Source organism: Danaus plexippus, chromosome 8 (genome assembly GCF_018135715.1).
Source record: "Danaus plexippus chromosome 8, MEX_DaPlex, whole genome shotgun sequence".
Taxonomy (NCBI): Eukaryota; Metazoa; Arthropoda; class Insecta; order Lepidoptera; family Nymphalidae; genus Danaus; species Danaus plexippus.
This window is the reverse complement of record NC_083542.1, coordinates 8,482,040-8,506,835: the sequence shown is the minus strand read 5'-3', so window position 1 is coordinate 8,506,835 and position 24,796 is coordinate 8,482,040. Positions and strand designations below refer to the sequence as shown.

Here is a 24,796-nt window from a genome sequence, read left to right as displayed (position 1 = left end):
ATTTAAATAGGTATTTTTTGAAGGGTTCACTTTGATGTAGCGCGGGTTAGACAACTCTGTGTGCACTAAATGGAATAGCTTTCAGCGAACATTTTCCACGCGAATGTTTGTTAATTTTTTAAACCGATGCCATTTTATATGCGACGTTTATTTTATGATACTTTCGAGTGTTTGTCATTTAGAACTGAACGTATTTTATATATACATACATATTAATTTTTATTATAAGTTTATTGGTGTGAAAATAACTGCCGTATCATAAATTTAATACTGTTATAACATCTCATGCAATCATACTTTGGAACATACATTTATAATGCGGGTATTTGTATATTTTTGTCAATCTATTAGCAAAAAATACTAGAATGACTTAAGCGAAACTTTTTATATAAAAAGCTTAGAGTCTAAGAGGTCATTTTATATAAATTGGATACTGTTGGATAAAACTTAGTCTATTATATATATATATATATATATAAAATTTTTTTATATCATAAATACTCAAATCTTTACGCCGATAACTATGATAACGTCTCACATTTAGGAATAGTTGAAATCATTATAAATTTAATTTCCACATAAACTTATAAAAAGCATCGGAATATTAAAATTTATAAAATTAATTTTTTCAGGTGACGCTAAAACTAGATACAACTATACAAACAAAACATTTCTTAAACTAAAGAGAACAGGTAGAAATAAAAAAAATGCTTTCAAGTATATTATAAAAAGAATTTTCGCGTTGATGTCTTTTCTTTGCTACGAAATATACTCGTATGTCTACGAACTAACATATCCATGCATTCCTCATTACAACGATATGCCTTTAAGGACGACTGACACATGGGCACTTTATATAAGGGGCATTCGAAACTACTACTGTTATAGAAATGTAAACAATGTTACCAATAAAAGACAAAGCATCCTTCGACACAACAACTACAACACAAACCAAAAACAATGGGAGTAAACAATCACGAGGGCCACTACAATAGGGTCGTTCTAATAAACATTTATAACAAGGACTCTACAAGCCCTTCGGAACAAAAGCCAGCGTACCGTCGATGGTCCACACGGCGACAACCTCACGCTAAAATAATAAATAACTTCCCACCAAAACTTCGTCGAGTTAACGGAAAAAGTTTTTAATCTATACCTGGCAATGTATCGCCTTCAAATCCAATATAATAAAAATCCGGACAACTATAAAACTAACACAGTACACAGAGACACATTGAAACAACTATCACAAAACTTTACATACGACAGAGGAACATCGAAACTACTACAAGTACGCGTATTTATCGTCAGGTTATTATGTTCAAGAAGGATCCGGGACACGACCAGCCGGCCTGGAGGCTCCGGAGCGACTGACACATCAGAGCCTGGGCTAGTGAGATGCGCGCGACGCACGTGGCCACTGACGAGGCGGAGCCTTCCACCAACAGGCTCAACCATTGGACGAGACCAGCCTTTGATCGGCCGCCGGCAACTAACGACATCTCTGTGTGCTTAATCTCAGTACTAAAGTCCTTTTAAAACAGGTAATATTATTAAAAATCGCGTGTACTTTTTTATACTAAGTCGTCCAGCCCGTCCGATACACAGACCCTCCAATGATATTTGGAACGACCGATGCAATGCAATCCCGATAGCGCTTTACGCAGCCCCGGTCAAAGGATAGAAAGGTTGCCTTTTTTTCCCGAAGCCACAAAACAGTTTTTAAATTTGTACTCATCCCTTTGACGTGAAACATCAAACACTGGATGTAACCCGAGTGAAGAAAGACGTCAGTCCCACTGATGAATTAAATCATTACATCTACGAACATGTCCTACAAACGACATCAGGAACTATCGATTGTTTGACAAAAAAAAAAACATTTTTTTTACCACGAAAGATTTCAAACGCATACATTATATATATATCAGACATAATATAATTGTATGCTCATAGTCGATTCTTTTGCGATAATTAAAATGTAAAAAGAAATATTTTATTCCCAGGAAAAAAAAACACTAATATGAGATTAATTAAAAACTTTTTCCATTGAAAGTACTTTGAACATTCGTGGAACATTCAGTTGATGTATGCACGCACAGTCTCTAAATTGTACATTTTAATTGATGTCATTAAATGAAATAATCTTATTATTAGAAAAAAAAAAAAATCTCATCTTGACACTCTTAAATCAAAAAATATAAACCATCTTTCAACACGATAACTTGACGATAAACAAAATATTCATACCGGTAATGAATGTATGGTTATTGATTTATTGTAATTTACTTGAAACAGTAAAAAAAATTGTAAAAATAGATAAATGAACCAATTAAAAGAAAACATTACGTTTGAACAAAAAAAGGGCCCAAAACCGAACGTATAGAAGTTACATATGAATGTACTATTATAATCCAACATAGTCGGAAAAACATACAGAATTTTCAGGAAAAACAAACATGAAAACAGTCGGAAATATATCACAGTAAAAATTTACAGAACTGTAAAGTTGTGACATTAGACTAGGAACTAGATTTTAATTACTAAGTAGAAATTAATGGACAAACTTAATAAAAATATGATATAATAAAAATTGAGGAATATTCACAGATATTCAATGAAGAGCAAACAGGGAGTTCTGATAACGGTTTAGTCGGTTATAAAAATAATCCTGGCTCTTTGTAGAAGTCAAATAGTACTTTGAATTTTTTTTTGTGTTACGAACAGAAGGTCATTCATTATGTTTTATAGCTGTTTTGTTCTGACTTACAGTGGCCCTAATGAAAAACGAATAAAGAGACGTTACAAAAACTACAAAGGACTAGCAAAATATGTTACCTGAAAACACTAATATTTTTCATATATTTTTAAAGAAATATGAGTGTTATGATAAAATGCATCTTAAATATACGTAATAAAAAAAAAACAAATAAAATATATATAATATATATCAATCATTATGATAATTGCCATCTATTTAAAAGACAAACAGAACAAGGTTAAATATTTTTGCTCTATATTAAGTGGATTTGTAAAGTGTTTAAGTTAACAACATAAAAACCTGCATGGAGACATTACGTGCGAGAATCGAACAAAACTTATTGCATTGAAATCGGCAAGGAGTGATATTTACAGGCGTTTTCATCACGACCCGGCTCAGACCTCATAAAGCCCGCGGGCGACGGTTGCATCACGAACATATTGCGAAACAGTTCATATCAATAAAGACGTCTACGTACATCATTCTATTTACATGACAGCTTAGTAGTGGGCTTAATGAAAACTCCGGCTACGTGACGTCATCAATATGAAACTTAACATACTTTTCCCAGGTCGCTTACGAAAGTAATATCGTTTTATTAAAGATTTCAGTTTATACAGCTGTCTTAGAAAGTGCGGCTGACGTTTGACGGTGCTGCGAACTCTCGGCCTGCATTATTACTAACAGCTAACGCACACAGAGCGAGATTCACACACGCTCTCGTTTCCGCACACGCGCCCCCATATAATGTCAAAGGGTGAGCGCGCCGCCTCACAAAGCGTAAGTGCAACCACTAAAAGCCAATCCTAAGTTTTATTGATACACATTGTATTGCGACAAAGTCTCAGTCGGCGGCGGCCCGCCTCACCCCACGTGCCGCACAAAGACAATATCGCGTCGTCAAAGGAGCGCCGCCCGCCGCCGCCCGTCGCCACCCGCCGCCCCGTGCCTAGAGGAAATGAAAAATTAAATTGTCAACACATTTAATATCTGCGAAAACGTGCACGGCGTCTCCTTTGAACGCGTCTCTTTGCGGGGACTCCGCGGCGAAGGCTTAGCCGTATTAAAATTTCAGTCGTAAAATTGAAATTCTGTTTAAGTTTAATTAGACGTCGCCGGTGTTCGAAGTCGCATTAGATCAGTGGCGGTAATGAGACCCGCGGTGAGCACACGTCACCGACACCCTGGACGTGGGAAACAACCTGGTCTGGCCTGGTGGGGAGGCGTGGGGGGTGAGGGGAAACCGGCGGCGGGGAGGGGTAGGACGGAGCCGCCTCGCGTTTGATCGAAGCCGCCGCTTTGACAATTATTAAAATTTGCCTGGTACCTCACGGGTCTCATCTTTTTCCGTCGCCTCGATTACGCCACGGGTTGGTCTCATTAGGGCTTTTGTGTTGTATCGCGAGCTTCCCCTTTGATGTGAGACTATGAGACAGGGCGCCGCCGGTCCACCTGCACTCACCTCCATTGTTTCGCCGGGCCTACAATTTGCACGCTCTACTTTGAGCTGACCCCTTTGAGATGAGCGAGCTCTCCAGCTCTCCCTGCCCTCGGTCCACGCCATGAGACTCTATCATAGCTCCGGTGAGGACCGTGGAGGTGTCAACGCGTCATGGTATTCAGTAGCGTGTTGTCACCCCGTGAACCAAGGGGCGGCGCACGATCAACACTCGACACCCTTTATTACTTTTGTGCCCTTTGTGCGCTCCATCATCATCGAGCATACGACTCGAATTAAAACTTTACACAACGATTTGTCAGTCATCCCCGCCGCCTGTTCATTGAACCGTCACGGCTCACGGCTGACTGTCAATTGATAAAAAAATATTTTTTTTCAACATTAAATATATTGTTATGTCTATAAAACTGTGTTATAAACGAACATTCGTTATTTTTTCTAGTAGCTTAGTTATATGGGTGATATAAAACTTAATACATGTTTGTCGAATTAAATACACTTTTAACAAAATAGCTAGTGTTGCTTTAGAGTTTAGAGTGATGTCAGCTAAGGTCGGAGTGAAACATGATAGATGTATCTCAGCCCTATTTCTATTTTTTAATGACTTGTCAATATGGCGAATGTATATGACACACACAGCCAATATATATTGCATATCAGTCTAACTGGTATTCATTTTGAATGTTATCATGTCAGTTTTCTTATTAACTTTGTTAAAAATGAAAAATAATAAACACATTAATTTCAAAAAGCATCTTCATGTATGGACAAGAAGTATGAACTTCCATGAATATTCACCCGCCATTTAAATAAAGACAACGTAAAAACTAACAAGTATTTCATACTAGTTAAGATGTATTATGTTATAATACATTTCTTTAGTGATAGGGTCTTGATAATGTAAAGAACAAAATATAATTTTCAAAGATAATTAACAAGAGAGTTGAAAATAAATAAAAAAATATCACAACCCATTCACCGTGGGCGGGTCAGGCTTCGTCAAAGAACTATATCCTACAAAGGATTCATGGACATCGTTATAAAGAAGCACTAATTACTAAACAAATACGTGAGTCCTACTTCGTGTGTGCACTTCAACATCTCAAAGTTCATTGCAATACATACATAGAAAAACTTTCTCTAATTCTATTCATTATGTAATACCAAGTTCAGACTCCTACCTCGATTAATATCTTTTTCCTTTCTTCGGTATCTTTTAAGATATACTGGAACGATATGATGATTGGTAACATACTTTTATTAAAACGAAATACTTTCGTGGATCTTCGGACTAATAAAGAGGTTTTCTACCTCTAAATATTCATGATTGATTTAATTGATTGTACAAGGCACCAGGTTAGAGATAGAGAACAAGAGATTAATCTGACTCCCTGCTTCCTCAACGCAAGTACATATCCTTCTAAACATTTTCCATATTTCTGGTCATGTAACAACTTAGATAGTTTTACGTCATAGATTAAAGAATGATTAAACTTCACACGGTCAGGTGTTACGTTTGAAGATATAAACTATAGACAAGAAAGATTGGTTGAACTAACTCGAAACGACATTACCTACAGTCGTTTAGTAAAAGTGAGAGGGGAACATCGAAAAACCAGTATCCTCAACTTTTCCAGAACAAAGTTAACTAAAAAGCTTACAACGATGCCGCTAACTGTCTGTGTACTTTCATACAAAATCCTCCCGATTTCATATTTTATAAAACCGAATTTCCCCGTTTCTATATCATTACCACTCGTATTTTCGTTGACCTTCTTAGTTCGATCTCATAAACAATGTTTTTCCTTAATAGTGTTATAGTATAAGGGTTATACTTTGTTAATAACACAAATTATATAAAATGATTTCTACAACAATCGACACAAACATTCTTTTTTTAAATTTAACTTAAAAAAAATCCCATGCAACAACAAAATTTTAAAATGTTACAAACCCTACTCGTTTTATTAGTTTATATATGTACATACAGGGTGAATTGCTAAAATGGGCGTGCATAACTTAACCCTGAAACTATTATTGAAAGGTGTACAGCGTGTCGGTTCTGATTTTGATGAGAACTGAAAGTAAACCAACAGATTTTTAATAAACAAAAATATTTGTCAAAAAAATTACACACTCAAATTTAAAAATATTTGATTGTGTGATATGAAAAGGCTTCTGTTAATTAAAGGCATGCCGCGAACTGTAGAAGTAAAACTTTTGTAGAAGTAAAAAAAAACAATTCAATTTTGTTCTCGTCTTATAATTATATTACCATACTCTTAAACCTTAATTGTTTAACTTTTCCAAGAATCCGTAATAATCAGTAGTCACTAATACTATTGGTAATGAAATGAAGATTAGATTAAAGCCATTATTTTAAATTCCATACGTTTTATTACGTTAATTCGCAACTTTAACAAATAGTTCTTCTCAATTACTACCATTTACCAATATTCCACAAACTTTTTAATACCTCAATCATAGACGATTTATACACAGAAGACCTAAAAGCAAAAATAGGTCTATAGTTATAAAATCTATTGAGCCCACGCTTTCCATCGCCCATTCTTATCGAAAGAAACTTGAGGCATGAAATTTGAAAGGGATGCAAAGAGTTGAATAGGTTTTGGTGGCGAGTAAGGAAAGTGCGGCGGGTGTGGCATCACCTTCCAGACGGGATGAATGGCTTCGGCGGCCTTGGAAGAAAAAGATGAAAAACAAGCGACTGTCGAAAATAAAGATTTCCCTCAACTCTACATTACCATTTAAGGATTTGAAAACTGACTGAAATTATAATAACACATGCAGCTAGTTAAATTAAATTAAATATTATTTTTGAAATGTCTTAATACTTATTAAACGGTCATGCAAAAAATATATATGAGCTTAGTGTCAAAACTCAAATTACCCCAATCTTATTAAAATGAAGAATGATTAATAAAAACAAACTAAGTTCGAGATGACACGTAAAGCTGCCAAGATTCATATGAATGCAAACAGCGAACGCAGCTCCAGTGTGTACTCTCAATAACAACGAGGTGCGAAAAAATTTATCATCAAAGCGCAACTTCCCACTGAGTCTAGCGCCCTTTAGACAACAACCCTTTGTAACTATGATTTTAAACACCTCCAGTGGAACACGCACGTGACTGAGACATTCGATCGTATGTTGTTAGAATTCTGAGAGGAATATGACATATATTACAGTCATCATTAGCTTAAAATTATATCCATGAATGGCAAGGAATTTGAATTTATGGATATAGCATAGACATTCAAGTGTATGTACAATGTTGATATGAATAAAAGAAATCATTTCCTTGAGTTATTTTAAAGTTTTAAACGTAGTAGAAATATTCACAGATTCGGTACATTTTTAACAATCAATCCGGAATAAGTGCACGTCAGATTGTCTCCGCGCGAGATTGTGAGCTCGGAGATCGAGATTCAGAATGAAATAGTAATGCGAGCGAGTCCCGCACCTACTCCGCCGATGAGTAAATTCAGTTTAGACCGATCGGGCCGATGGGGCCGATATGCGACGGGCGGAAAAATACTTCAGTTCACATACTGAAAATAATATAAACTATAATAGACTTATTCCGTAACAATACTTGAACATACTCTGATCACAGATATTTAGAGTCAATACTTTTAAAACATATTAATATTGAAAAATATTTCACAATCAATATAAGTAGAGCTAAGGTTTGGAATTTAAACGATTTGGCATCGGTATTTTCATTAGCATCAGACAAAATCTTAAACAATACAAAAAAATTACCACAAACTTATATCACATGACTATCGACACTCAGACAACGGGAAAATCAGTATGTATGTGTATATATATAAATATTTCAAATGCTATAAAATGTCGGTAAGCAACATCTGCGGGATGTTTTCTATTCGGTGCGAGCGTTAGGCGGATGTTTCCCGCGAATTGTATAGTGAATGAGATAAATTCGTTTCAGTACAGACGGCTCCGAGCCCGGCGCTAGCTGGAGACGAGAGACGAATCACAATCTGCATAATGCACCGCGGTGGAAGCCAATAAATTGCATTCTTCACCGCTATTCAACTTTTAAATATTATATTATACGAAATTTGAATATAAATTTGCTTTTACATAAAATTGATGTACGGAGATTTGTTCATTTGTTTACTTATAACAGAATTTTCTGCATTTTTGATTTAATAAAATTCATATTTAAATGCCAGTGAGTATAACAAATATTTCCACGATACTCGTTCAGTATATCCTCATCATAACTGTGTCGTGTTACAAGGAACTTTAATAAAATCAATTTATAATAATAAAAATTAAATAATATACATTTTCGTTGTAGAATGTGTCCGTGTTTCCCATACAGATGTAGAAATATTTGTATTATAATTCAGAGATTTACATGAGCGGTAAAACGACACCGACACACCCCAAACTCGATGAGCAAAGCAAAGTCGAAAGGCTCACTTAACCTTAGCGAAACTCAATAACTTTCACTTTAAATAATAAATTCTCCTTTGAGACGCGCCGAACACAACCGATTCAGGGCTGCTGCTGTTTAATGAATTACGAGTCATCGCTGTTAAATCATATGACAAAAATAATGATATTTAGATCTAAGGTTAGTATGAAAAGAGTTACTTTGCTTTGACCGTCTTAATAAATCTTTGACGTATAAACGTCCTTTTTGTTAAGCAAATACATCAACTGTTAGAAAAAAAATAATAGCAAAAAAATATTAATAAGTGATTATACGCGTCTGTTGTATTTACGATCAATGAATGTTAAGATAACGTAACAGCCCTGATTGATGATCGCCGTATCGAAGGGCGGCGCAATCCCGTAATACAAAGAATTAATTATGTCGCTGGATAAAAGCCTCATCCTCTTTATTAATTTCCTTCATTTAAACGACACTTACAAAATAAAATCATATTGTATTCGTGTTAAAAGAAATATAATGTTTATTTACGACTGTAGAATCTCTTGCTATTGATTCGTAAAGTCAAAACGGATAGTTAACTATCACATATAAGATATAAAACAATTGAAATTAATAATAAGCCGTAGATTAATAGCCGGTTAATTTAAAGTACTATAACTTCAGAGCAAATCTTATTATGATTTTGAAGTTCTGTAGAATTTTAAATGACACAATTAATCACGTAATATCAATTACTCAAAAAAGACTAATTATCTTCACTTCGGAGGGTTACTAATTGATTGAAAGAGATCTCCTCGAAGATTTAATCTATAAAATTTACATTAGTTTCATTCACTTATAAGGACGAATTGAATTATATTGTAAATGAAACTACAGCCGTCCGTACGTTGTGACTTGTACAGTCACTTGTCAGTACGGTATAGTCAGGGCCCGCCCACAATCTCCACCATCGATATCCTAAATAGTTGAACAACAGCTCTAATGGACTCCGACGTTTAATTTACAACGCGGTTGTCGGTTTGTTCATAATTAGTTTAATTTTAGTCCGCTGCGGTCCTCGGCCGGCCCGCGATATTCTGTATCCAATTAACTGTAATTGCATTTTGCAAATACGCCAGCTAAACTTCGGTTAACACAATTCCGTACGCGAATGGTCCTGTGCTATAGTTTGGATCGACTTTGACAGAAACCGATACAAGTCTTAAAATATGAAAAGATGCTAAAAATAATCCAGACAGGTGTAGCTATATAATATAACACAGGCTGGTTTCCAATCAGTGTAAGGACGGTGAGGAGCCTGTCTATAACAATGTTCGATCTCAGAAACAGACGGAGGCGAGTTTGAGGCCGTCGAGGCGGTTTCATTCCGATCTTCCAGCAAACAAAGCTCCTCGTCAAAGGCTCCGTGTGAAAAGGACGCCGGTGATGGAGTCTCACAATGGACTCACGGAGACGATCCAATCTATGAGCGGAACGCGGCGCGGCTGATCACAACAAACAAACAAATAGAAACCACCTTACAAAAATATGGAAACAACAAAAATTAAGGTTCATCTCGAGACATGAATTGGGACTAAATTATTGTTTTAAACATAAGTGGAATCTATTTCTGTCTTATCGTAATTCTGTATGAATTTCAAGGAATAGGTGTTTATTCTAGTTACACAGAAAATATGTAAAATTAAATAATATAACTGGTCACAACAAAAATATGTTACTTCATCCTCATTGAGAACTTTTCTCGTTGCTTTCAACATAAATAGTTATAATATATTACCTGGTCGATTTAAGCGGCAGACACTAATATAATGTTGAACTAATAACACCCTTTAGAAAACCGACACTGACATTATTTACTTGTCACAATAAATAAAATACGGCCTGTATATATTAACAGCGGTCATTATTCCTGTTTTAATATTTTAATGTTGAAGCAAAATTAATGTAACTCTCCCCGCAAGTTCGATTCCTGAACACGTCATATATTTCTACGCTATTCCGCTATTCATTTAATGTATTTAAATTTCGATACATGTGAAAAATTATTTCTGTTAATTTTATTTAAACTTCAAGAAGCTCTCGTAAAACAACATTCAAAATTGTTCATTAAGAAGAAAATATAATTCAACGTAGTTATTTTTATTAATTCAAATCTTTACTTGACATTAATAGTTGTAAAGCAAAATAAATAAACATGACTTTATCATTAGATTCAATATGGAGAAGGATACGTAGAAAAGTTAATGAAAAATATTTGGGATGGAGTAGTTCATATATCATAAGAATATCACAGAATTATCAATATAAAAAATGCAAAGAAATTCTCATAGTTTTATTGTAACTCGATCTGGCTCGCGCCTTTATTTCCATTGTGAAAAAAATGCGAAAGGCTTAAAGCTACAAAGCAATTTCTACCAGTGCGACGTATAAAAAAATAATAGTGACATAACGGTTACAAGGGAGGCGATATTCAATATAAGTGTTCCTTTACATACAAAAAAAAAATTAAACTATTTAAACCTAGCAAAATTATCATGAAAATGTACATTATATAGACAACATACAAATGAACTCAATCACACACACACACACATACACACACAAGGTAAATTTATTTGATTAAGTGGTTTCAATGCAGCCTCATATCACATCACATTGAGGGGGGTTTTACTGAGACAAAGCTCTGAACGAGTCCAAGGTGTTCCGTAGGTTTTGACTTCTTAAGGAACGTCTTTAAATCTTTAGTCAATGTTTTTTTTTACTTTTGTATTACAATATACAATTACATATAACAACATATGTACAATTTACTTCTTTTACCATATTTATTGAGTCAGCATCGCGTAAAGATATATATATTTTTTTTAAACTGTCCCTGTTATTATTTTGAGTTGTAGTCTTTTGTCACATTTGTCGCACTCAATAAAAGAAGTCTGTGTTATATTAATATGAATTTTTAAAACAAACCGATACTTTCATGGTTTTACATATTTACATTACAAACTTATTTTACTTCATTCTTTTTCTTTTTACTTTAATTTTTTTTTAAGGATATTTATGCACTTTAGTCACATCATCCTCCGATTCGTACGTAACACTTCGTAGCATCACGAAGTGACAGGCCATCGTCTTAAGTCGACGACAATCTATTGATTTTCATTAGTACACATTATAATGAATATAGTAATGACGTTTACTCCGTGATCTAACATTATTTCATTAATAGCCAATTATCCTCAGCTGTAAACGAACACCGTGTGGCTTAGACTATGAAACTGCTGTTCTCATATATTTCCTTGATTCTTTATGATTTTGATAATTAATTTATAGTAGTATTAAAAGTGTTATAATATTTACATTTCCATATCTGATGAACAACCGATTACTGCTGATGATATAAGTAGAACAGCGATTTCAACGAAAGTTTGCTACAACTACGGCTCTATGATCGTACCTTAGATAGAGTATTTTAAAGTTATAAATATACTTTTAATTTAAGAATAAAGACAATAATTAAGAAAGGATTAATCTGTTAGTTACAAATTGTATGAAAGAAACATTCAAACTGAGTCTGTTAGTAAAGAGATAGATTAGTCAAAGGTAACAAAACTTTATGCTCTAGTAGTTCTGAAAAATTCTGAAATCCTGGTTACGTTAAGCTACAGTTGAGGCTGTGATGGCTGCGAGGCAGCGAGGTGGGCTTCCGGAGTCGCTTTGTGTATTGATACCAGCCCGCCGATAAATATTGTGGCGAGCTTTGACTCAAACGAAAGCATCTAGCTTGTTTACAACCAACATTTATACGACAAATACCGATTTTTTTTTCATTTCATCGAAATTTTTAAACAGATATGCTAGCGGTTAAAAAATATATATCCTCCTGTGTGGTATAATATGGTGGAACAATAACCCAAAGTCAGTATTTGAAGCTGAAAAATGTTTTACGTACAGATTTATTAACACCTATCAACATTTGTTCTAGCAGTTTTTATGAAAATGTTTACTTTAGCGGAAAAAAATATAAAAAAAAAATTATGGAGCAAATCTGAAATCTGTTTTTTTTTTTCTTGAAATTTTGTAGTGGTCAAAACGAAACCTTTTGAAAATCATTATAAACATAATTTGATATTTTCACAAAGAAATCTTTTGCTTATACTTGTAGCCTTGGCCAAAGAAAACATCGGAACTTTTAATATTTTTATTTCAATTCTTTATGACAGTTTTTTTTTTATGGAAATCACAATTTATTACATAATTTCAATCTCATAAATAAATTTATTATTATTCCTCGACGCTTAAAGATTAAAAAAAAAATTACTTCTTAGTATAATACAAAAATAATAATAATAATAAATACTCTTCTAATACAAATGCATAAATGAACACAGACAAAAAAAAATTTTTGTGATTAATTTTTATAGCAGAATATTATTAGAATTGAGTAATAAAAAATATTTTAAAATTATACATAAAAATCTTCTATAACAATTGTACAATTACTAAATTAAATTAAAAAACACAATTTAATATAGTGACTATAAACTTAAAAATCATTCGAAAGGATCTGGCACATTTCCTGGAGCTTCTTCATCAACATCTATTTCTTCCTGCGATGTCTCCTTTTCGTTCATGAATAAAAAGATGATCGATGATTCGAGCAAGACCTTCTTCGCCATTAGACTTTAGCTTTGTAAGAAAAGCAAAAGTCAATTCCACTTCCGGATACTCCAGTAATGTATCCGATCTCATTTCTTTTCTTCTTATTTCCCAAGTCTTCAAATGGCTTTCTTCAAAAGATGTCTGTATAAGTGCCTCTGTCACTGGTAGCCTTCAAAGTAGAAGTAGAATAGAATGGAAGTAGAAGATGCAAAGCAAGGAATAGCTGCTTCTTCTTCGGTGGAATGATACTCCAAATTTACGGCCTTTTCAAAATTTTCAGAAAGATTCACAGATTCACATTCAGGCCACTTAATTCTTGTTTCTACCCAGTTCATATTCTTCTTCATGAATGTTTTTTGCACGCTATGTGCATCCGTCCATCGACGATTTAAGTTCACAGTGAGAGATCTTGCAAAGATCAATATTTTTTCAGTATCTTCTTGCGAAATTTCAAGTAAGCAAGAGTCCAAAATTGCTTGATGTAGTCGTTTTAGTCCTTGAGGTGCCCTTTACGTAGAAACATGTAAACATCCAGTAGGTACCGAATACAGCTACGATTAAGTAGGTAGTTTTTTTCACGTTATAAATTCCCAGGTATGTTGACTCTTCAAGGGTTGAATGTTAAATGACGCTGCAGCAGGAGCTCCCGTCTATTTTATAAAGATTCATAGGTGGGCAATTAGTAACGGTTAAGTGAGCAATATTAGGGAATGGGAGGGGATATCAGCAAGCAATATTGTCATTCGAGCTCTAACTGCGCTTTCAGTAAAAGCGCTAACAAGTGAGAAGTAAAATGTTATTAAAATATATATACATATTTTTTTTATTTCAATATCATTTAAAGTTAAGAAATAATAAATTTAAATATATGGTAAATTAAAAATTGTAATTTCCATAAAAAACTGTCATAAAGAATAAAATATTGAAAGTTCCGACATTTTCTTTGGCCAAGGCTGCAAGTATAAGCAAAAGATTTCTTTGTGAAAATATCAAGTAATGGTTATACATAATCTTTTACAAAAGGTTTCATTTTGAACACTTTTAAAATTTTCAAGAAAAAAAGAAAATTTCAGATTTGCTCCCTAATTTTTTTTTATATTTTTAAAGAAAACATTTTCATAAAATCTGCTAGAACAAATGTTGATAAGTGTTAATTAATCTGTACGTATAATTTTTTTCAGCTTCAAATACTGACTGGGTTATAATTCGACCATATTCAAAATTCGGACCACTGTGTGTCGTCTCGACCTCGATTTCGTCTGCCCGTGATCAGGGTTGCTGCAAAGTAACCGAAACGTCGGGAGTATGTAGTTTTCAACATAATAAAATATGCGTGGTAATAGGAAAAATATTACTTTCATTTATACGAGAATGATTGTTTTAAAACAATAGTCGGTTCAAATAAGAAACTATATATTTTAAATACATATTCAAGATAAGATCATATTGACAGCAAATCTACGAACATCAGAACTGAGATATAATTAATTACAATTAGGTCGTAAAGCTGTGGATACGCGTAAAAGTAAAACCAAAGCTCAAAGATCCATAGCGTCACAGTAACTCAAATATAATAACCGCACGCGGCGTCGGCTCCGGCAACATCTAACAGTGCGAGCCTTTGACGGATAGCTCAAAGCTGTTTGGGCGATGACGTCATCCCCGCCGCCTGATGAGCCCGTTCCGACACTTATATTTGTTCACTCCCAATGAACAGGTATTTATTTGATGTCTGATACATCACATGCTACTTCAAACAGACACCGAGGTTGACATTGACAGACGGAAAGTTTTATGTGGTGGCTCTTAATTAATACTCCTCTTAACCGTTTATATTCGAAGTTTAATAACTTCAATAATTTTTATTAATACTTTATTAAGAGAATATTATTTAAAATAGCCTTGAAAGCATCTTTCATGGTAAAAAAAACAGTTTTCAAGAGTGAAAATGGAAATGTCACATTTTCTTTTGTATCGGACGGAATGCATATACATAGTTAAGGAACTTTTTCTATGAAGAAGCGTCAGTATCAACATGAATTACCGACTTAAAATTAACTGACTAAAAAGTTAATTGTACTGAAAATATGTTTACGCGAGTGTGTAGGAGTAAACAAAGTTAGCAACAAAAAGGACAGTAAAAAATATATATACTTAGTACATAAGTTAAATTCGTAAAAACTCTAAAACACAACATAATAATTATAACGACAAAATGAATATTATTTTTATCAAGAAAAAATCAGGAGGAATAATATAGGGAGTTTGACAAAATTAGCGAAAATATACCTTGAAGTGAGAATAAATGATCTTTTACCCGTTATATATCATAAAATATACAAAATATATTATAGAAAAATCTCAACAACAGTTCACATTCATAAAAGAAAAACGATTTACATGAGGTATAAACGTACAAAAACTCACAAAAACCCCACAGCAATACATGTTAAAAGAAATCAAAGTTTTAGAAGATGCCGTTTATCTTGAACTTTAAGTACTACACATAGTTATTTCGATTTAAACCTAAAAAGTAAGTAATATAATTTTTTAAGAAGGACAAACTCATTTACAACAAAGTCTAAAAAGCTATTCGATTTTTAAATACCAATAAAACACAATAAAACACGTAACCCCAAACACTGTCCAGTACTATTAGATGAAGTGGATAAATTCTGTGACTGAACCGATGGATTGAGGACAAAACCAAGTAAATGTCACTGTCTGTGTCTCGGTAGGCGGAGTACAAGATACACCTCATACGATCCGGGATTATCGTTAGGCGGTCAATGCATTTCTACGGTTACAGAAAATACACCATTTAAATTTCTCGGTCGGAAGATTGATAATATAGGTCGTACTCCATCTTTAGAAGGTATAGTAGATGATAGCTTTTTAAACGATCTCAATAAGGTAAATAGCCAACAGATCAGTAACGTTAAAAAAGCTTGGATCTACGATAATTATCTAACTTCACGTTTAAATTGGCCTTTCCTCGTTTATGGTTTTAATATAACCCTTTTGTCAAAGTTAGATGCAGGCGTCATAAAGATGTTGAAGTTGTGGCTCGGACTCGCGCTAACTTCTGATTCATCGGCTTTATTTAGGGATCGCAATAGTTTTGGGATGAGTCTAAAAAGGCCATCGGAGCTCTTTAAACACCTGAGAGTTTCCAAGACATACATCCTGGGATTTCCCCAGGATGTATCTCGCTCTCGACGTCGTTACATCGCTCCCAAAAGATAAAGATGCCCCAGAGCTAGAGTCAAGGCTTCAATTCCACAAGCAGTTTATGATAGGAGCGCAAAGTAACAGAGTAGGCTTAGGATCAAGTAAGAAGGTCCAAGATACGGATATATTGAAGTCTTTTATTCGGCAAGACGGGAATGATAAATATAAGATCCATGCAATAAGTTTAGAAATGCAGAACGAGTGGTTACACATAAGAGATTTTTTCATCCCATTAGCACTAAAATGGCGCACCTTAATCCATGGTTGGTCGCCAGCATTGCTAAAATTATATCTCAATGCGTTCCAGATGACTCTCCCAGATCAGAGTAATTTAGTAAGATGGGGTAAAGGTACCGAAAAGACTTGCTATATCTGTGGGAAGGCAGTTGGAACTGCTAGGCATTTGTTGGTGGGATGTAGGGTACTCCTCGATAGCGGTCAATACTAGCGTCGTCACGATAGGGTTCTGGAAATCATACGTGAAGCGGTTAGTCTTTCGGTAGCCAGAGTGCAAAGGGTAATAACCACAAACAAGCGATCAGTAGGTTTTGTGAGACAGGGCACTAGGGCTATAAAAACAAATGTCAAGCCTTACTCCATCTTTAAAGCGGCTACGGCTTGGACTATAATGATGGATACGTGTGAAAAACAATACAAAATCCCCGAGGATATTTGTGCGTCGGCCTCCAGACCAGACATATTTATGTATTCGCGAATTTTAAAGCGCGTTGTGATGATAGAGCTTACGGTTTCTTGGGAAACCAACATCCCCAAAGACCATACCATCAAGGTCAACAAATATTACGAGCTCACAAACGAACTCACTCGAAATAGGTTCGTCGTGGATTTATACGCGGTAGAAGAGGGAACGAGAGGTATAACGGCTAAATCTCTCTACAACCTACGAAAAGACTTGGGCCTGTCCAGAACTCACATCAATTCGTTCTTGGAACGTACTTCGAAGGCAGCCCTAGTAGGTTCTTTTCAAATATGGTTAGGTAGGGAGAGGAGCTTGGACAGTGGAGGTGAGCATTTAACGCGCGTTAGTTGGGGGCCCCTTAAACCTACACCTGGGTCGCAAGTCCCAGGCACTGTTGAAGCTCCTCTCCCTGCAACGCGATGGATCCGGCACCCACACGGTGAATCCATTGAATGCTAAGAGGTTTCGTCTCTCTTAAACAATAGACATTCTTGTTTTACTCCAAATAGTCAAGTATTTTACACTGAAAAATTATAAAATTGGCCAACGGCTATGAAGGTCACGAAAAAATAAAAAGCGTCCTCAGTTAATATTAATAGACATCATTTATCGGTAAGAAAGTAAGCAAAAATATTATAATCTTGAATTTTATTATAAGGCTTTTTATACAACTTAGATGAAGAACACACACATATTTTCTCAATTTATTTAAAAGCTCTCTTAAAAAACTACTCATTTCTTTATTATATTTCGAAAATTTGAAATGAAAAAGAATTTCTTAAGAAATTGTAATTAAATTCATTTTTACGCTTTCTTGAGTTTCAGCAACACATACAAAAAATACGAGTATGAGTTATGAGTTAGTTAGTATAATGTTCTTGCTTCAATTACTATCAAGAACACGTATATAATATACGAGAATATTAATTAACTTTCTTTTCAATGTAAACTGTTTTTAAGCATAATGACTTGTTCTCGCCCGTGAATCCGCCCGCACCGACGACAGAACTGATTTCAAAAAGAAATTAAATGTGCGTAAAAATCTAAATACTATTATAATCGACCGGCCGAACCGATTCAAGTCAGTGTCACTTAACTTTATACGAAGTACAACTGACTGTCATACCGTGACTTCGATAGCAGCGTCGCATACATTTGCAATAGTTTATTTCTAGGCGCGTAAAGATAATCGATGTTGGCCCTTATAATAGACCGAATATTCACATATAATCACCGAATACTGAATACTTAAGTAATATTTTTTTTATATTAATAAGAAAGATTAAAATAGGAAAAACGACTCATTACGTATACATTCATCTTCCCCTTTCTCTAAGATTCTTTAAGTAGTTAGTCAACGGTACATAAAAGAGGTACATAATCATTTTCTGTAGTAAAAAATTAAAAGATTCTATATATGGGAATTATTGTCTTAATCATAATTAGTAGGATAAGGTTTTCATTTCTTTTATAATAATTTAATTAGTCTTTGGTACAGAAAACGGGTACGTAATCAACTTTTATATTCGATAAGTTATTAAATTTTTCAGTGCATTTGAATTATTTTCATAATCAAAATTTCAAAAGGGGGAGTTATGGTGCAGAAAAACTATTTTTTCTGCATTTTTGGGAAGTAGTTTATTTCCTTTTGGAGTAAAGGTTTGTGAGTATTTTTTTTTTTTTTGGCGAGTACATTAGAACAAACGAGCGCGAAACCATCATATCGGTACAAGGGTTAGCGCTAATATCCGGGCGAAGATTTTTGCCAGCTAATATTCGGCTATTCGGTCAGGAGGTGTGCCTGATATTCGGTACACTGCCAAATACACTATTCGTTGCAAGCCTAATCATTCCCGATATTTATTTGTTCTCATAGTTAAGGAGCGCAACAGACATCCATACAGAAAATAAACTTTAGCATTTTTTGTATAAGTTAGGATCTCAGAGTATAACACTTCATACAAAAGTGTATTTTTAACGGCACATTATTTATTTAAAACATTTACAAACCTACAACGAGAGGATTGACTTGTTAAACAATCTTTTTCTTTTTATAACATTTAACCGAATTTGATAAAAATTGCAAAACAGTACAGACATTTTTGACAAATACCGTGATGAGTTCTAGACTTAGGTATGTAGGAAGCTGGAGCGGGGAAACGAGGGATTATAAAAGATAGGAAGGGGACTCGGGTCTTAGGGCTCCAGGATCTCACACTCATTGAAGGAGACGCAGCACCAAGAGTCACTCGACAGTGACCTATCACCAAGGGGAGGAAAGAACAACGGCAAACAAGATACTACATATAAAATTCCAAGAATAAACGACGTATTTTATGTTGAAATGTATCATTAAGTATGTTTTCTTAGCAATAATTATAAAAGTATTTCGAGTCTGATTTCTTACAACTTTGTTGTTCTGTAAGTGAGAACGGTATGAAAGGATCACGTGGCAAATCGTAAGTTGACTGCACGAGACTTGCCGGCGACGACAGCCTTTAGAAAACACGACGGAATTATACACGTATTGAATTGAAAAAATAACGTCAAAAAAAGGGATAACTATAAAAACATTACAATATTTTTATTTAACCCTTTGAAAAATTGTATTCTAAACTCGTTCATGTACTAATGTACAAAAAACGACACTTAAAGCTCCAAGGACATTTAATTCAAATTATATTGTTCTAAATGTACATAAAACAATCGACGGGATTGGCTTAATTGTTTCATATATATGAAGTGTTCACAAAATGCGACAGTGATACCCCGATGGGCGGCCGGAGGACCCCCGTCCGCCTCGGCGCCGGGCGGAGGCGCTTTGAAGTCCGCTCGCTCTCACACCTTCCGCGGACTTTGATTGATTCCGCCACATTCACTTCTTAATATAAACGGTCATTTATCAACGCTACCACTTAACACGTATTGCCAGATAATGTTAAGATGATATTTAAAAATTACATATAATTTAAAATTATAACTTTTGAAATAGTAAACAAATTATCATAATATATAAGTCGACAGTGTGCTACTGGTGTAATAATGGAATTTAAACTGCCATTCTCGTCCCAATGGTTACTTTATTTAGTTTGAATATAATTCAAACGGGACGCACAGTGAACACAGTGGTTAAGTGTTAATAGACTCCCGAATGACAAACGTCGACAGAGCTTAGTTATTTTATTATAGAACATTCAACGCTCAAAAAAGAATCTCGTTGAGAATTTTTGCAAAATCAACGAAACGTCTGCTTATTGTGCTGCAACTGTCAAAGGAAATTTCATAGAATGTTTTATGAAAAAAAAAAGAGAAAAATAGCTCCATTGTAATAGAGTCGAGTACGTACAACGGCTGAGGTGAGAAACGACGATCCGACCGTGAAATTGTACAAATAAATAGCGGTAAAGATAACAAATTACGGGGAAATTGCTAATGATGAGCGGAGTAGGACCCGCGGGCGGTGCATTAAGCCGGCGGCAAACATCAAAGGGCCCTTTGACCGAGCCGACAGTCGACACCCTGCCCTCCCCTCACCCTCCACACACACCCCCTCGGCACCCTCGCGACTACCCGCGACGATACTACAGGTATGACTCGTTACATTTATATTATTGCTATACATATAAAAATTAATTACTCGTAAAATATTTAATATTCCACTGGCTCAGTAATTCATAAGATCAAACTATTACAACAGGATCAAATACTAATCATTAATGTCAATCACATATAAACTAACAGACGCATAACCAAATAATGATATGATACGTGTCCGTCCGTGATGAATGATGATACGATCACGCCGCCATGTCTCGCACCTCCCGGGCTTCGCTTTGATAGTTTTTGTCCGCGACTGATTCACCGACGGCTTAATAAAGTTCCACGTCAAACGACACCGCTACTTTTGTGTGTCGCTACACAAGTCGCATCCGATTACATCCTTTGATGTGAGCCTCGACAAATTGTAACATTCGTGAGGGGTGGGGAGGGGGGATTCTTTTAATCGGGATAGCGAATTGTGAAAGGGGTGATACTATCAGACAGCGGACGTCCAGTGGATAGTGACGGACGTGTGAAATACTAAGCAAATCGAACGCTGTTTAAAACATGTCTTTATAAATACTTAGCAAAAGATTATTTAATTTTACAAAGGTGATACTTTTATATATAATATATCAAAGTAGGTATGACAGAATCATTAAAATGTGTAACGATAGTTGGTGATATTGGTGTGATGTCAAGGGCGGTGTCGCGGGAGATGTGAGGCTGGAGAGGCTCGTTATCACACTCTCCGCAAGGCCCGCGGCCCCGGCTACGTATAACGACATGTTCAAGAGCAGACACTCGCCGACACCAGACACGACACTCCCAGACACCGACCCGCCTTACATTCCGATATGATTCACCAAAAATTTCTTATGGAAACAATTATTTTTTTAATTTTTCAATGGTAAGAATAAAAAAGAAATTAATAATTGATATTTAAGATCTGTTATTTATACCAAAAAAATATTCAATATAAAGTTTGCAAGTTCACCTTCCTTTCGAAGATCACAAATCTTCGTCCTATTCAAATAAAAAGTCCAAAACATTTGTCAAAATGAAAATTTCATTTGTCCGAGATGTTACAGAGTTTACTTGTAACCTCATTACAGTTAATTACAAAACAAACGATCAAGGGTTCGTTTACTTTTGACAATTTGGATGTTAAAACTCTCCTCAGACGGATAACTTAAGTCAACAAATCAAAAAGCTAATTCACAATTACTTAAATATAATAAATGTTTTCCTGCAATTAAATAAGAATATTCCTTTGAAGTTTTTTTTTTTGATTCTTTCTCATAACTTTTATATATTTTTTTAATATTATTTTTCATCAAAGGGGGTGGTCAAGTATTACGCAAACATACCCACGGAGTCAGCTGCGTGGATTCAATGTTTTTTGCTTTCGTCTGCCGACTATATCCACAAAGACAGCTATATTAAATGTTACGTATACAAAAAATATATTTTCTATAAATTGATACGATAGTTTTAAGCAAATACATATATTTATTGCTATGTTAAAATGTGCAAAACGTTTTGACTTTTAAAAATTTTTACTTAATAATCTTTGAATGAAACCTTTTTTAAGTTGTTTACACGTTATTACAACTATATTTACTTCCTTTGTACCCGGAAACAAAATAGTATGAGAGCTTTTTTCGTATCTCTTATTAACAATAGGTTAATGACACATTAAGAGAAACATTTGTGTTTATATCTAAAAATAAAGGAGACACCTCTTAAGTATCAAACAGTCTGAGATAAACGATGCCTATCGAATGTAAGTATTTGCGGAGGATTTTTTATTTGCTTATGGAATAAAAAAATAAATTAAATTAAGAATATAATCAAAATACCCGTGACCGGATAACATCGGCTGCTGTCAAAGCAATCAATATAACACAAGTTATTGTTCAATTAAATAATTTTTCGTTGAATAGCTATTGTAATTGGTCTGAGATTGGATCTCAGTCGTCTATTGGACAAGGTCCAGGCGTTCATTGTTGTGACTTAATTGAATCATTCCACATTAAATTGGCCATTTACAATTGATAATTTTAACAACAAAGCGATGCATTGTTACAGTTACTTGTTAAGTTTTAAGCTAACCTACAATTTCTATTAATTTAATATGTATTCTAAAGTTTTTTTTTAAATCATTTTACTTTCATAAATTTCGTCTTTTATATCCTTCCGTATATTAACTTTGATATAATCAAATTAAATTAGTACATGACATTATAACGTAATTCAAGTCGGACCCAACAAGTGTATACGACAAAGCTCTTAGAAGCCATGTTTGCAATCCCATATCAACATCAATTGTCCAAATATCGATTCAATGCCGAGTGTAGACGTACATACAGATCTACGCCTCAAGTGACACTAGACGTCGGTCTCAAAGGCTAGTGTTTGCCCCTTTGTCTTATCGGGCAATTAGCGAGCACCGTACATTTAATACTACCGCTCGATTAGTACAACTCCAGGTGGCCATTAATTGTGAAGCCAATTTCGGATGCCGACGCGAACTCACCAGCCCCCAGAACCGCCCTTCATGACATACTAACTGATTGATATTATCACTGGTATTCAGACGTCTAACACAATTAATACAGAGCTTTACATTAAGAACCGCTCCTTACATAAAGCCGCGCGCATCTGAACAAATGGACAGATAATTATTGAGACTTCCACAACAATAGTTGGATTATAAAAAAGATCTTATAATATTATGTTACATTAGATAAAAACGCTCAGCCCGCATTTAGCGAATTATTCAGCTGTCTAGTGGAATGCATTAGCGAGACTCTTTCTGAAACTTTGTGTTTACCTTAGAGCGATAGAGTTGTCAACTTGATGAATTACTAGAGGACGGCGGAGGGAGGCCCGCATATCGGCTCTCACAACTTTAATATTACGGGATTGGCGAAATTCATACCTCGTACATTAGACACAAAAGTTCTTTATATATTTATTATTTGTACTTGATTTTTACCTGCGTTATTCAGTTGCAGTTTCAGTGCGCAGTAACTGAAAGCTTTTTAGAACATTACGCGATCTATTTGCGTAACGAGTTTTGTTTGTCGTAACTGAATCAAAGGGACGTCCTGTTTTTTAGTAATTTAAAGTTTTAAAGTGATTTAATATTATGAGTAGGGAATAGGAGTATCACTGGATCGTTTACTTGATAAAAAATAGTATTTAGATGTTTTAATACGGCTTAGTTGTTCTGGGGAAGTTATTCTTTGTATTTTTTGGTTTTTTATAAAAGCCAGACGTCGTATATTAACTAACACTGTGACGTAGCATCCGCCGAGAATCGAGCCAGACATGATAATTCTTTGCATTGTGAAAAAAATTGTAAGCTTGACGCTCTTTCGAGCTGGTTCCCGTAAGTCCCACTTAGACGACAAAGCTATGAATCCTACTCTGTGATCGTCCCCTTTGCAATCTGACTCCTTTTGACTCATTATAGGAACGTCCTAACAGTTGTCTGCGGCGCTTTAATTAATATACTATATTATCATTTTAATATACGTTATATTATAAATATTGTATTACTTCATAAAAATCTGACATCGGTTTTTCTTTTAATATAGAATAATAAAATATTTTATTTTAAACACGAATAATAAATAACTCTGTTCGGCTTCAGTGGCGATCTGTTTATGATTTTAAAGCCTTTTAATCAATTAATTATTTTTAATAAAATTCGACAATCAAAACAATACTAGAGAAATAATTTTAAATTAGAAATCATTATAGAAATAATGTTGCATTCAATATATAATTATAATTCAAATAAATGTTAGAGCACACGAGGAAGAGAGCCGGCCGCTTATGACATTGTTCGCCGCGTCGGCGGTATTAGCGCAATGTCGCATCTTCAGAGGGCGGCGAGATCAAAGGATAGGTACACAACAACCGCTCCCATTGATGTCGGGCACAAAGGGGATTGATTGTTGCAAACCGAAAAAAAAAATAGG

The 24,796-nt window shown here is 34.7% G+C and overlaps 1 protein-coding gene across 3 annotated transcripts in view; it reads right to left on the bottom strand.

The window, feature by feature from the left end:
* LOC116771479 (axin) overlaps window positions 1–24,796 on the bottom strand; it is a 61,354-nt gene that overhangs the window by 35,209 nt on the left and 1,349 nt on the right. Inside the window, exon 1 of one of the 3 annotated variants that reach the window (XM_032663349.2) lies at window positions 1,157–1,353. The exons of the other annotated variants lie outside the window; for them this stretch is intronic. The gene's annotated coding sequence lies outside the window, so the exon portion shown is untranslated. Of the gene's footprint in view, window positions 1–1,156; window positions 1,354–24,796 lie in introns of those variants that run through there. 3 annotated transcript variants of the gene reach the window in all.